The 15,344-nt window shown below is 47.1% G+C and overlaps 1 protein-coding gene across 1 annotated transcript in view; it reads left to right on the forward strand.

The window, feature by feature from the left end:
* The first annotated feature begins 4,173 nt into the window (after positions 1–4,173).
* LOC134983782 (zinc finger protein 585A-like) overlaps positions 4,174–15,344 on the forward strand; it is a 213,333-nt gene continuing 202,162 nt past the window's right edge. Inside the window, exon 1 of the mRNA XM_063949418.1 lies at positions 4,174–4,375. The gene's annotated coding sequence lies outside the window, so the exon portion shown is untranslated. The remainder of the gene's footprint in view (positions 4,376–15,344) is intronic.

A 15,344-nucleotide genomic window follows, 5' to 3' on the forward strand; every position in this document is an offset into this window, starting at 1 on the left:
CGGTGTTACCGTAATACAGGTAGCGCAGGCCCCGCCGTTACCGTAATACAGGTGGCGCAGGCCCCGCCGTTACCGTAATACAGGTGGTGCAGACCCCGCCGTTACCATAATACAGGTGGCGCAGGCCCCGCCGTTACCGTAATACAGGTGTATCAGACCCCGCCGTTACCATAATACAGGTGGCGCAGACACCACCGTTACCGTAATACAGGTGGCGCAGACCCCGCCGTTACCGTAATACAGGTGGCACAGACCCCAATGTTCCCGTAATACAGGTGGCACAGGCCCCGCTGTTACCGTAATACAGGTAGCGCAGACCCTGGTGTTACCGTAATACAGGTAGCGCAGACCCCGCCGTTACCGTAATACAGGTAGCGCAGGCCCCGCCGTTACCGTAATACAGGTGGCGCAGGCCCCGCCGTTACCGTAATACAGGTGGCACAGACCCCGCCGTTACCGTAATACAGAAGGCGCAGAGCCCGCCATTACTGTAATACAGGTGGCGCAGACCCCGCCGTTACCATAATACAGGTGGCGCGGACCCCGCCGTTACCGTAATACAGGTGGCGCAGACCCCGCCGTTACCGTTATACATGTGGCGCAGACCCCGCCGTTATCGTAATACATGTGGTGCAGGACCCGCCGTTACCGTAATACAGGTGGCGCAGACCACGCCATTACCATAATAGAGGTGGAGCAGACCCCGCCGTTACCGTAATACAGGGGGAGCAGACCTTGCTGTTACTGTAATACAGGTGGTGCAGACCCCTCTCTTACCGTAATACAGGCAGCGGAAACCCCGCTGTTACCTTAATAAAGGCGACGCAGATCCACCGTTACCGTAATACAGGTGACGCAGACCCCACCGTTACCGTAATACAGGTGGCGCAGACCCTGCTGTTACCGTAACGCAGGTGGTGCAGACCCCGCCATTACCGTAATACAGTGGGAGCAGACCCCGCCGTTACTGTAATACAGGTGGTGTAGACCCCGCTGTTACCGTAATACAGGTGGCGCAGACCCCGCCGTTACCGTAATACAGGGGTAGCATCCTGTGCTATTATAGTATACAGGAGGAGCAGCCTGTGTTGTCATAATATACAGTTGTAGCATCCTGTGCTGTCATGGTATACAGGAGGAGCGGCCTGTTTTGTCATAATATACAGGGGTAGAATCTTGTGCTGTCATACTGTACAGGTGGGGCGGCCTGTGTTGTCATAATATACAGTTGTAGCATCCTGTGGTGTCATAATATACAGGGGTATTATCCTGTGCTGTCATAGTATACAGGTGTAGCGGCCTGTGTTGTCATAATATACAGGGGTAGCATCCTGTGCTGTCATAATATACAGAGGGAGCAGCCTGTGGTGTCCTGTTATTATTATTATTATTATTATTATACAGAGGGAGCAGCCTGTGGTGTCTTGTTATTATTATTATTATACAGGGTGATCAGCCTGTGGTGTGCTGTTATTATTATACAGGAGGAGCAGCCTGTGGCATCCTGTTATTATTATTATTATACAGGAGGAGCAGCCTGTGGTGTCCTGTTATTATTGTTATACAAGAGGAGCAGCCTGTGGAATCCAGTTATTTTTATCATACAGGGGGAGCCACTTGTGGTGTCCAATTATTATTATTCTACAGGAGGAGCAGCCTGTGGTGTCCAGTTATTATTATTATTATTATTTTTATTATACAGGAGAAGTATCCTGTGGTGTCCTGTTGTTATTTTCATACAGGGGGAGCGGCATGTAGTGTCATGTTGTTATTATACAGATGGAGCGGCCTGTGGTCTCCTGTTATTATTATACAGGAGCAGCAGCCTGTGGTGTCCTGTTGTTGTTGTTATTATTATTATTATACAGGGGGAGCAGCCTGTGGTGTCCTGTTATTATTATTATACAGGGGGAGCAGCCTGTGGTGTACTATTATTATTGTTTCTCTAGCATCCATAAGGGATATTGGGATAATCTAGTATGATGGGGTATAGATGGGATCCAAAGGAGCCAGTGCACTTTAAATTTCTTCCACTGGGTGTGCTGGCTCCTCCCCTCTATGCCCCTCCCACAGGCAGTGTAGAAAATGTGCCCTCAGGAGAGGATGCCACCCTGGGGATCCAGAGAGTGTTATTTTCTGTATACTGTATACCGGAGATGGGTAACAGTATACCTGCACCGTGGGAGTTAGGAGGGGGGTGCGGTCACCGGCCTTGCGAGGTGTCAGAGCCGCTTCCCCGCTGCAGGATCGCCGTCCTGAGAGGTTGTTGTACAGCAGGCACTGCGCCTTAGCGGTCACAATCGCCGCACACCCCTAATAGTAGCCTGAAGGTGAGGAATGTGGTGATTACAAACCGCGGCCCCACTAGGGGGGTCTCCTGGTTCATGGTGCTGCAAACACGCAGGGGTGGCATATGGGACCCTCCTGGGGCAGACCCACTATAGCCGCCTGTGTACACTGGCAAGCAGTAGTGGAAACAAGTATTTATATTATGTTTCTCTTACGTCCTAGAGGATGCTGGGGTCCATTTAGTACCATGGGGTATAGACGGGTCCTTTGGGAGCCATAGGCACTTTAAGAGTTTAATAGTGTGTACTGGCTCCTCCCTCTATGCCCCTCCTACCAGACTCAGTTTAGAAAATGTGCCCAGAGGAGCCGGTCACAGCTAGGGGAGCTCCTAGGAGTTTTTCTAGTTTTAGTATTTTCTAAGAGTTTGTTAGGTACAGGCAGGCTGCTGACAACAGTCTCTCTGCTTCATGGGACTTAGGGGGGGGAGTAGGAACCAACTCTGGAAGTTAATGGTTCTCTCTCTCCGCTGACAGGACACTGAGCTCCTGAGGGTGCTGATCACAAGCCCACGAGGCGACCGCTCACTCCCGCAGCACGGCCGCCACCCCCTAACAGAGCCAGAAGAAAGAAGAGTGGTGATTATAACGCCGGTGCCCCGGGAAACGGGTCGCCGCGAGAATGGCGGCACAAGGGTGGGGGCACATCTCTGACAGGCTGTTCTCCGGAAGGCTCAGCGGACACACGGTGTTAGGCGCAGTGAGGGGCATCCTGGGCCAGCGCAATACCCTACACTGGTCAAAATAACTTTCAAGGTCTAATCCACTGTTTGCTGCAGAAATACCTCAGACCAGTATAATCTCTAAGTGCGGGAAGATGCGCCATTACAGGGGGCGGAGCTTCTCCTCATAGCGGATGCAGCACTCACCAGGCCATTTTCTCCCTGCAGATCATAGGAACAGAACGCTGCCCTCCACATAAATCCAGCATACCTCTGCGGTACCAGGGTGTTATAGACAGGGAAGAGGGGGGAGGGTGATTATAGTACTGAGTACCCTATTAAGGTTAGTTAGTCAGCGCCGGGCTTTTATCATAATAACTGCCTACAGGGGCGCTGTGTGGCTGGCTCCTTATACACTGTGACTCTCTGAAGGTGCTCTGGGGGAAACTGTGTCTGACATTTTCCTGTCTCTGTGTGTAAATATGTATATCTCACATAATCATATCTAGGGACTCTGAGTCTTGTGCTGCAGAATGTATCTTCTACCGGGGAATCTATACTATCCTCAAAACTGTACTGATCAGGCTTCTGGGGCAGGACCCCAGGGGTGGCCTCAGCAAGGTGTACTATACCGTATTTTTATACACATATATCCCATACTGGGAAGGAGCCACAGCTGTGCCTCTCACCCCAACTCTGTACCCTAGAAAGCGTAGTCTTGCCCAAATAATGCATATGAGGGGTGTAACATATGATTGAGGCTATTAGGGATGAGGAATCTTATTAAAAATAATTTGACTGTCGAATTGTCAAATGTCGAAATGGATCCAACGTTTTTTTGTCGAAAACGTGTTGAATTGTCGAATGCAATTTGACATTGTTTTTTCGTCGAAAGAGCCCCGGTTTCGACAACACAAAGGATTCGACACCAATTGAATACACCCGTATTTCACATCCCTAAAGAGTGTCTAAATTGTCAAAGAGGGTTGTGTTATCTATCCATAAGGTACAACCTCCATAAGGGATTGGGCTGATCGCAGATTGAGACTACTCTCTAATACTGTACATACAGGTGTAACTCAGTAACTTGGTCAGGCTCCTTACTTGATGATTTAGGTTCTAGGTATGACTGTGACATTTCCTTGTTTCTGTGTCACATACAGGATTCTACAGACTTCTCGGCTGGTGGCCGTGACGGAGTTTGGCCTGCATGACGCAGGGTCTTCTGTCCTGGCGGCTTAGACATGCAGGGGATGGTGGCGACACCAATGGAATGCGGATACAGAGTAAGATATGGCGAGTCTGTCCTTCACAGGTGAGACCCTGGTGGGGACGTGCTGGATACCTAACTATCCCTGCCGACTGCGGGTAAGTCGACATGTCTTCCTTCAGTACTAACCAGAATATTGTATCCTCCGCATACACTGCAATGCATTTGAACCGCAAGGGTTACACATAAATCCAAGGGTTCCTCCACTTCCTTTAGAGGACATTGGGGAAAATCCAGAAAACCTGCACCGCCAGGTTCCCAGGGACAGATTCGGGTTCTGCCTTCTCAAAGCCTTCGGTTTGATGGTGGACCTCGCTGCCCTGGGGATCAGGCTGGTGGGGGAAATGGTTTCACTCAAACATCCCGGTGATATCATGCCTAGGCCGCTAGAATGAGTTAGGTTGCCAAGGGAGTGGACTAGAGTTTCTAGTTTTCCCGCCTCACGGATTCTTCGGCTCGGGATTACTAGCTTCTCAGGCGAAGGGTACGATACTGCTGGTAGCTATTCAAACATTTGCGTTATCCGGTTCCACCTCATGTCCTGTACTGGCTCAACTAGGACTCTAAACTTCAGCAAAGCCAACTTTGACATGAAGGGTCCTGTACCTGTGTCAAGATATCTTCCACACTATTTTTCCATATCTGGGTCTGAGCCGTTTATGAATAAGAGCCATATTAGCATTCAAATCATTCAACACAGTCACACAATCAGCCGTCGGCGGTGCCGACAGGGTCGCCCCCCCCCCCCCCCCCCCCCCCCCTGCATTCAGTGTCCCCAACAAAACGTCCTCCTGGGAGGAACCTTCTACCTCAGACATGTCCTTACAATAGGACAGATCCACACAAAAACCTTTCAGAGAGACACAAAGGGAGTTTGCCGGCTCACAGCCCAGAGCATACAGCAGGACTGAAAAGTAATTTCACAGGACTGCAGCGCTTTGTATATAATATATATAAACAAATATGTCCGCCCCCCCCCCCCCCCCCTTGGTTGTTTGAAAACCTGTCTGCAGAGTGAGGAAGGACCAGCGTCTCGGGAAATGGCGCCGAGCAGTGTGAGCTGCCGGGATGAAGCTCCGCCCCCTTAATGGTGCGATTCGGACCCACTCGTTTTTAAATTAATAAATATACTGGCGGGGGTTAGGACAGTGCCTAGGCACATATGTCCCCTCTCAGCCAGTCATTTCATGAGGAAAGAATGTGTGTGTCTGGCGCTAAGCCTTTCCCCACTGTAGCCTCTAAACAAAGAGAACAACCCAAAAAGGCTGCCTTCACAATATGGACCTGGAAATCCACTTAACATCTAATGTGTACCTAAAGAAAATATAAGTGAAGGCGCACAATATAATAACCGACTGCTTCTTTGATACAATTAACGAATTTATTAAAATTACTGATTAAAAATTAATCTCATATATAGACAGTAAGGCAAATTCATTAGCCAATTAATATCATAAAACCATGAAACAATGATTTAAATCAATTACTCCATGAGCAAGCAAGTGTAAACTCCACACAGATTGCACTTTGATTGATAATGCTCCCTTTTGAAGCTTAATTTGCAAGCACCTGTAATAATAAACCAATTGAAGAAGAATTCTCATTCAGCCGGAATGCTTCTTACACATATATGGGCAAAGATTTTGTTATTTCCAAGAGTGCATGCAACTAACTCATTATTTTGTGAACTAACAACTATTCGCTTTGGAAATAACAAAATCTTTGCCCATATATGTGTAAGAAGCATTCCGGCTGAATGAGAATTCTTCTTCAATTGGTTTATTATTACAGGTGCTTGCAAATTAAGCTTCAAAAGGGAGCATTATCAATCAAAGTGCAATCTGTGTGGAGTTTACACTTGCTTGCTCATGGAGTAATTGATTTAAATCATTGTTTCATGGTGTAAAGATATAGGGGGGGGGCTAATACTGTATTTGTGGTGTTTCAATCTGTATAGCGTTTAATGTACTTTTTATTCCTTCTGTTCCCATGTCTCTCTGGCTTGTGTCACTATTACCCCATGTGTGTGTTCACCCATTAGCCTATATATTCTGTACTATAATCTTACCCATGTAAATACAGGTTGGCTGTGACCTGGCACCTAGTGCTGTCATGTATGTTATTGTAGGAGGATACCAGTCTGGTATGAGGTTATTACAGGTTATCATTGTTATGCCTATTGAGTCCATCCTGTGATCCTTATATGGTCACACAGGAAATACATTTGAGGACCAGGTAATGTCCCTTTGAAGCTTCTCCTCCACAGGGGACAATCAGGACTTAAACCAATTTCCCTGTCATTGTTCCTTCTGTTTACTGTCCCCTGTTCCATCCTGGTCTCTCACAGACAACGCGGAGCCTGACCCAGCATGTGGTCAGCAGGAGAAGGCCAGCTGTGGGAGGGAGTAGGGAAATACCTGAGGTGGCATACACCCAATCAGAAACCTGCGTCTCCTCCCCAGGTGAGCGCGGCATGATGGGAATTTGGAAGGTTTTAAAAGAGGTTGCGCAGGTCAGCTCCTCATGTTAGTCGCAGGACTCTGGCTAAGGGGTGATTCTCTGCCAGGGTACCTTGTGGAACGCATCAACAGTGCTGTGTGGAGTTATATATATTTACTACTACTGCATGGACTAATCTGCTATCACTGCTGTGTGGACTCAGTGATAGTTCTGCTGTATGGACTTGTTTATCTGGAACTTCTGCACGGAATTGCTGTGGACCTAAATCCTCTACTGGGACTTACTATCTGGACTGCTACCTGTATACTGTTTCTGGGCTATATTTACTTCTGCTTCCTGTGAATTATCTATTCCTGTGTGCAGTGAGAAATAAACCATCACTTTGGTTTCATCGGCTCTGTGTCTGAGTGATTAGAGGAACCCCATATCTTCACACATGGTTTTATGATATTAATTGGCTAATGAATTTGCCTTACTGTCTATATATGAGATTAATTTTGAATCAGTAATTTTAATAAATTAGTTAATTGTATCAAAGAAGCAGTCGGTTATTATATTGTGCGCCTTCACTTATATTTTCTTTAGATTTCATGAGGAATTATGCTGCCCAGGGCCCCCCCCCCCCCACCTGCGCCCTGCACCCTGCGGTGGTGATGTGTTTGTGGGAGCATGGCGCGCCGTGCTGTGTCGCTGCGCGGTACCTCAGAATGGCGTCACAGGAGATAAGTCTTCTTGTCTTCTTCTACTCACCTGTCTTCTGGCTCTGTAAGGGAGTGACGGCAGGCTGCGGGAGTGAGCATCCGAGCGTACCCGGCGTTCAGCACCCTCAGGTAGGAGACCTGTTAGCCAGAAGCAGAGCCCTTGAACTCAATAGAAGTGGGTCTAACTTCTCTCCCCTCAGTCCCACGAGGCAGGGAGACTGTTGCCAGCAGCCTCCCTGAAAATAAAAAACCTAACATAAGTCTTTTCAGAGAAACTCAGTAGAGCTCCCCTAGTGTGTGACCATCTCCCTGGGCACAATTCTAAAACTGAGGTCTGGAGGAGGGATATAGAGGGAGGAGCCAGTTCACGCCCCTTAAAAGTCTTAAAGTGCCCATGTCTCCTGCGGATCCCGTCTATACCCCATGGTTCTTTGAATGTCCCCAGCATCCTCTAGGACGTATGAGAAAATACTACAGAGAAATGGGATGTATTAAAATCACTGCTAATTAATAATACTCGGAAATGTATTCCCACCAGCAGCAAAAAAAGGAATAAAAATCCCAAACCAATGTGGTTTAACAAAAATATAAAGTCATTAATGGACAAAAAAAGACAAGCATTTAAAAAATACAAATCTGAGGGGGATGCGGAGTCATTTCAACACTATAAGGACTGTAACAAAATATGCAAAAAAGGAATAAGAGCGGCTAAAGTAGAAACTGAAAAAGTAGTAGCAAAGGAAAGCAAAGCGAATCCCAATTTTTTTTTAAGTACATCAACAGCAAGAGACTAAAGAAGGAGAGTATAGGCCCTTTAAAGGACAAGAGGGGAGTCTTAATAAAAAATTATAATGACATAGCAAACAAACTAAAAAAGTTTTTTTCAACAGTATTTACCAGAGAGGACCAAATGCTGAGTCTAACACAACATCTCAACAAAGATAATGTCCCACTGCTAAATGCTTATTTATGTGAGGAGGTAGTCTGTGACCGATTAAAAAAGTTAAAGATTAAAAAGTCACCTGGTCCCGATGGAATTCACCCAAGGGTTCTTGTGGAGCTGCACGCTGAACTAGCAAGACCTCTATTTTTGATTCAGTTAAATCGTGTATGGTTCCCAAAGACTGGCATATAGCGGAGGTAGTGGCAATATTTAAAAAGGGGAGCAAAGCTGAAACAGGTAATTATAGACCAGTTAGTCTTACATCTATAGTGGGGAAAGTATTGCAAGGTATTCTAAGGGACAGTATTCAAAAGTTCCTTGAAGCAAATAAGGTAATTAAAAGGAACCAACATGGATTTGTGAAGGACAGATCATGTCAGACCAACTTACTTGGCTTCTATGAAACAGTAAGTGCGAACCTGGATTAGGGTAAGGAGGTGGATATAATCTTTTTAGACTTTGCCAAAGCTTTCGACACTGTACCACACATGTGTCTTATCTATAAGCTACAAGAAATAGGGATAGGGAGCACAATATGCACTTGGGTCAGTAATTGGTTAGATAATAGGGAGCAGCACGTTGTGGTCAATGGATCATTTTCAAATTGGACTAAAGTGCTAAGTGGTGTGCCACAAGGGTCTGTACTTGGACCACTTTTGTTGAACATTTTCATCAACGACCTAACAGTAGGTCTAGAGAGCATGGTATCAATTTTCGCAGACCATACCAAATTGTGTAAGGTTATAATACGGAGGGGGATGCTGAGTCTTTTCAGAATGACTTAACTAAACTGGAAGCATGGGCAGCAAAATGGAGAATGAGATTCAACCCAGACAAGTGTAAGGCAATGCACTGCGGTGGCAAGACCAAAAATAACACCAACATACTAAATGGGGTAATATTAGGGGATTCTGTACTGGAAAAAGACTTAGGGGTTCACATAGATAACAAATTAAGCAGCAGTACCCACAGTAGGAGTGCAGAAAAGAAGGCTAATAAGATATTTGGCATGCATAAAACAGGGAATTGATGCAGGGGACGAGAGTATTATACTCCCATTATATAAATCACTAGTGAGGTCACATGTTGAATACTGTGTGCAATTGTGGGCACCATATTACAAAAAGGATATCCTGGAGCTACAAAAGGTTCAGAGGAGGGCGACAAAACTAATCAAGGGCATGGAGACGCTGGAATACGAGGAAAGGCTTGCAAGGCTAGGCAAGTTTACATTGGAAAAGAGGAGACTAAGAAGGGACATGATCAACATCTACAAATATATAAGGGGTCAATACACACAGCTTGGGAGGGACCTGTTTTCTATAAGATCAGCACAAAGAACACGTGGTTAGAGGAGAGGAGTTTCCGCACATTGAGGCGAAAAGGTTTTTTTACAGTAAGGACAATACGTGTTTGGAATTCCCTACCTGAGAGAGTAGTAACTGCGGACTCAGTGAACACCTTTAAGAATGGGTTAGATAAATTCCTATTGGATAAAGATATTCAGGGTTATGGTGTGTAGGCACGCATTATAGTTAATATAACTAGTCCTAACATAAAAATAACTAGTCCTATAATAAGACTGCATAGGAGACCACAAATAGGTTGAACTTGATGGACAATTGTCTTTTTCAACCTTAGTTACTATGTTACATAACAGGGGTTAATATTCAAGCCTAAAGTCATTGAACCCTCACTGGTGGGTATTCAATTCCAAGGGGGTCTGAGAGCGATGTTCTCGGGTAGAGAAATTCCATTCTGGCCATCTCTCTAGACCTCTCTAAGGTTGCGTTACAGCAATGTCACTTCCAGTTCCAGACACTGCACTTGGCTTCTACAAGACCATGGCAGAAATTAAGCTCATCCTCCGCAAAGGGGAGTGGACATACTTCCATACCTGGACAAATTTAACATCCTCCAGGAAGATGTTATTACAGAGTGGTAATCTCACAAATCTACTATCCCAGGATCTTGGGTAGTTCCTGAATTTTCCTGTTTGATTCGACATGGAGGCTGCCCTTCCTGGGAGTGAGTTTTGACAAAGTGCAGAGGGTGTTTCTACCAGTGGAGAAAGCGTTGGTGTTCCAATCGATGGTCCGGGATGTCCTGAAGCCAACCCTGGTGTCGTATCATCAGCGCATTCGCCTTCTGGGAAAGATGGTTGCCTCCTGCGAGGCTCTAAAGTTTGAAAGATGCCATGCAGGGTCCTTCCTAGACAATTGGTCGGGATCACACCTTCACATGCACCAGCGAATACGACTGTCACCAAAAGCCAGAATTTCACTCTCCTGGTGGCTGCGAACTACTCACCTTCTCGGGGGCCGCAAGTTCGGGATTCAGATTTGGATCCTTCTGAGATGCAAGTCTCGGTGTTTGGGGAGCAGTCACCCATGGGGAAAACTTCTAAGGAAGGTGGTCAAGTCTGGAATACGTCCTTCCGATAAATATTCTGTATTTACGGGCCTTATACAACAGCATTTCTTCTGCAAGATCACGCCATTCAGGTTCAGTCGGACAACGTCACGGCAGTGTCCTACATGAAAAGGCGGGGCGGAATGAAGAACGGGGCTGCAGTGTCAGAGGTAACAGAAATCCGCCTCTTGGCGGAAAACCATGTGGTGGCGCTGTCAGCAATCTTCATTCCAGGAGTGGACAACTGGGAAGAGGACTACCTCAGCAGACACGATCTCCATCCAGAAGAATGGGGCCTATACCCGGAGGTGTTCGAGGAGGTAACAAGTCATTGGGGTGTACCTCCAATTGATGTGATGGCCTCCTGCCTCATCAGGATGCTACGGAGGTACCGTTCCAGGTCGAGAGACCCACAGGTAGTGGCGGTGGACGCTCTGGTAGCTCCGTGGGTGTTCCAGTCAGTGTATGGGTTCCCTTCACTTCCGCGCGTCTACGAATTCTCAAACAAATAAGAAGCAAGCGTTCAGGCGATCATTGTTCCGGACGGGCCAAGACTGGCTTGGTATGCGGATTTTCTGGATTTACTGCTGGAGGATCCATGGCCTCTTCCTCTTCGCGAGTACCTTCTGCAATGGGCCGTTCGCTTATCAAGACTTACCGCGGCTACGTTTGACGGCATGGAGGTTGGATGCCTGATTTTAGCTCGGAAGGGCATTCTGAAAAAAAGTAATTTCTACCCTGATACAAGCTAGGAAGGGAGTAACGTCTGAACATTACCATCAGATTTTGAAAAAGTGTGGGTCTTGGTGTGAATCCAAGAAGTTTCGTACGGTGGGGTTTCAACTGGGATGGTTTCTCCTCTTTCTTCAAGCAGGTGTGGATGTGGGCCTACGCTTGGACTCCATAGAAGTCCAGATTTCAGCCTTGTCCATTTTATTCCAGAAACAATTGCCTGCTCTCCCTGAGGTTCAGACTTTTTTTAAACTGGTTCTGCACATCCAACGACCGTTTGTGCCGCCTACGGCACCGTGGGATCTTAATGTGGTGCTGCAGTTCCTGCAATCGGATTGGTTTGAGCCTTCCCAGAAGGTATAACTCAAGTTTCTTACTTGGTAGGCTGTCACACTGTTGGCATTAGCATTTGCTAGGCGTGTGTCAGAATTGGGGGCCTTGTCCTACAAGAGCCCCTACTTGATTTACCATGAGGATAGGGCTGAGCTCAGAACGCGTCAGCAATCTCTTCCAAAGGTTGTGTCAGCTTTTCATATTGTCCAACCTATTGTGGTGCCAGTGGCTACTGGCTCCTCAATTACCTCACAGTCCTTGGACGTTGTGAGGGCTTTGAAGATTTACGTGAAGCGTCTTTCTCTTCTCAGGATAGCAGATTCTCTGTTTGCCCTTTATGCTCCCAACAAGGGTGGTCATTCCGAGTTGTTCGCTCTGTAAATTTTTTCGCATCGCAGCAATTTTAAGCTTAGTGCGCATGCGCAATGTTCGCACTGCCACTGCGCCAAGTAAATTTGCTATGCAGTTAGGTATTTTACTCACGGCTTTTTCTTCATTCAGGCGATCGGAGTGTGATTGACAGGAAGTGGGTGTTTCTGGGCGGAAACAGGCCGTTTTATGGGTGTGTGTGAAAAAACGCTACTGTTTCTGGGAAAAACGCGGGAGTGGCTGGAGAAACGGAGGAGTGTCTAGGCGAACGCTGGGTGTGTTTGTGACGTCAAACCAGGAACGACAAGCACTGAACTGATCGCAGATGCTGAGTAAGTCTGGAGCTACTCTGAAACTACTAAGAGGTGTGTAATCGCAATTTTGAGAATCTTTCGTTCGCAATTATAAGAAGCTAAGATTCACTCCCAGTAGGCGGCGGCTTAGCGTGTGCAATGCTGCTAAAAGCAGCTTGCGAGCTAACAACTCGGAATGAGGGCCCAGGTTGGGTGTCCTGCTTCTAAGCGGACGATTTCTCGCTGGATCAGGTTCACTATCCAGTATGCCTATTCTACGGCAGGCCTGCTGTGTCCAGATTCTGTTAAGGCCCACTCTACATGTAAAGTGGGTTCTTCCTGGATGGCTGCCCGTGTGGTCTCGGCTTTGCAGCTTTTCCGAGCAGCTACTTGGTCAGGGTCGAACACGTTTGCTAAGTACTACAAGTTCGATACTTTGGTCGCTGAGGACCTAAAGTTTTGTCAATCAGTTCTGCAGGAGCCTCCGCGTTCTCCCTCCCATTCTGGGAGCTTTGGTACATCCCCATGGTACTAATGTGGACCCCAGCATCCTCTAGGACATAAGACAAAATAGGATTTTCTCGTAGTCCGTAGAGGATACTGGGCGCCCACCAAGTGCTTCGTTTTCCTGCATTTCTACTTGGTTAAGTATTGGTTCAGCTGTTGCTGTTCCTGTTTCATGCTTGGTTAGCAGGGTGTCTTCAGGTTACATGCTGACTGACATGGTTTCTTCCTATTTCATGCTAGATAACATGGTTTCTTCGTGTTCCGTGAGAGTTGGCATGATTTCTTCATGTTTCATCCTGGTTGGCGTGATTTATTCATGTTGCCTGCTGGTTATCGTGGTTTCTTCTTGTTACCTGCTGGTTGGCATGGTTTCTTCATGTTTCATGCGGTTTTGCATGATTTCTTCATATTGGCATGGTTTCTCCATGTTGCGTGCTAGTCAGCATGATTTTTTCAATTTGGTGTGAGCTGGTGTGATTCTCACCACTATCTGTGTATTTCCTTCTCTCGAAGTATGTCCGTCTCCTCGGGCACAGTTGCTAGACTGAGTCTGGTAGGAGGGGCATAGAGGGAGGAGCCAGCCCACACTATTAAACTCTTAAAGTGCCCATGGCTCCCAAAGGATCCATCTATAACTCATGGTACTAAGGTGGATCACAGCATCCTCTATGGACTACGAGAAAAGGATTTACCGGTAGGTAATTAAAATCCTATTTTTACACCAAAAGGCGTATTTCCAGTACAAATAAGTGTATAGCTCTGGTGCCATTGCAGTGGGCGGAGTTACCTCAGAGCGTGACCAGCGGCTTCTTGACACCTTCCTCTGCTTCCAGCAGCAGCAGGCACACAGTTCCTCCAACACCCCACATACATATAGGAGTGTTAGACAGGAGTAGAGCAGCTATTATACTGGTAAATAGAGTCCTGATAAGGACCATACACCGGTGTCCCACTGAGTCACAGTATAAAGTCACAGCCTGCAGTCTCCCTGAGTCTGCTAGGCTTGGTGTGCTGGTCATTTCCTCTGGATCTCCTCACATACCAAGGGCAGGCTTGCTTGTACAGTGTCTGTGTGTTGTGTGTGAGAGTTGTCTCCTGTGAGTATGGTAAACACCATTTATGCACATGCAGATCCCCCCCTCTTCTCATGAACAATGTTACAAGTCCTCACAGGCTTGTGAGGAGGAGGGAGGTGCAGCAGCCATCCTGGTTATACTCCCTGGATGGCGGACATGTTCTCTCAGCCCTCTGCAAATAGTCATAAGACACAGCGACTGCAGCAGGCTGTAGCGGACCTGGCTACAAGAGGCAGAGGACAGACCTCTCTCCCTAGCTCTGGGCCACATACACGTGGGTGACCTGACTTACTCTCAGTAACTGATGAAGAGGAACAGAAGAAGGGGGAGCTGGACACTATTACCGAGGATTCATCTCCTGCACAAGGGCTTGAGCCCCTCATACTTGCTATCAGGGATGTGTTACAACTCCCAGTAGAAGACAATGCACTAAAGCATTCGTTTTCTCCTAACAGAAAAAGGTTAGCGTCACTTTCCCTGATTCTAAGGAATTAGATGATATGTTTAAAGTTGACCTGGAAAAATCCTGATAAAATATTCTAGGTGGCCAGACGCTTCTTAACACTTTCCCATTTTCTCCTGAAGGCAGGAAAAACTGTGAAGATCCCATGGCTGTTGACATCTGTCTCACGCCTGTCTGAAGAGACCGGTCCCTGGCTCCTCGGCTTTGAGGGAGCCTGGGGATAGACTGGTATATCACAAAGACCTGTGATAGCAGGTGGCTGGTTGACACATGTCATTCCCAACTCGACAGGCCAGTTCAAGAGGGCCTTGCGGGGGATATGTCTCTGGTGAGTATGGTTACTCTAATCACACACATTCAGGATACTGCACGCGTCCTGTGCGACTCTATTAAAGAGATAGGCGCTATTAATGCAAATACTACTGCCATGGCAGTGTCGGCGCGCAGAGCTTTATGGCTACGCCAGTGGATAGTGAACACAGATTCCAAGCGTAGTGTGCTGTCTCTCTCTTTCTCAGGGGAGTGGCTATTCGGGGTTGAGTTGGTTTTGTGGATTTCAAAAGCTACTGTGGGGAATTCCACGTTTCTCCCCTCTGGGGCCCCACCGGCTAGGCTCTTACCTGGGGCCATCTACTTCGGACCGCTATGTTTTGATCGTGAACCAGAGGCGCAACAAAATGCTGCGCGAGGCACCAGAGGTAAGGCAAAAAAGGCCAGCAGTTGCAGGTTCCCAGGAAAAAAGCACCAGTTCAGCTTCCCCTAAGGCCTCAGCATGACG

Source organism: Pseudophryne corroboree (assembly GCF_028390025.1).
Source record: "Pseudophryne corroboree isolate aPseCor3 chromosome 3 unlocalized genomic scaffold, aPseCor3.hap2 SUPER_3_unloc_24, whole genome shotgun sequence".
Classification (NCBI taxonomy): domain Eukaryota; kingdom Metazoa; phylum Chordata; class Amphibia; order Anura; family Myobatrachidae; genus Pseudophryne; species Pseudophryne corroboree.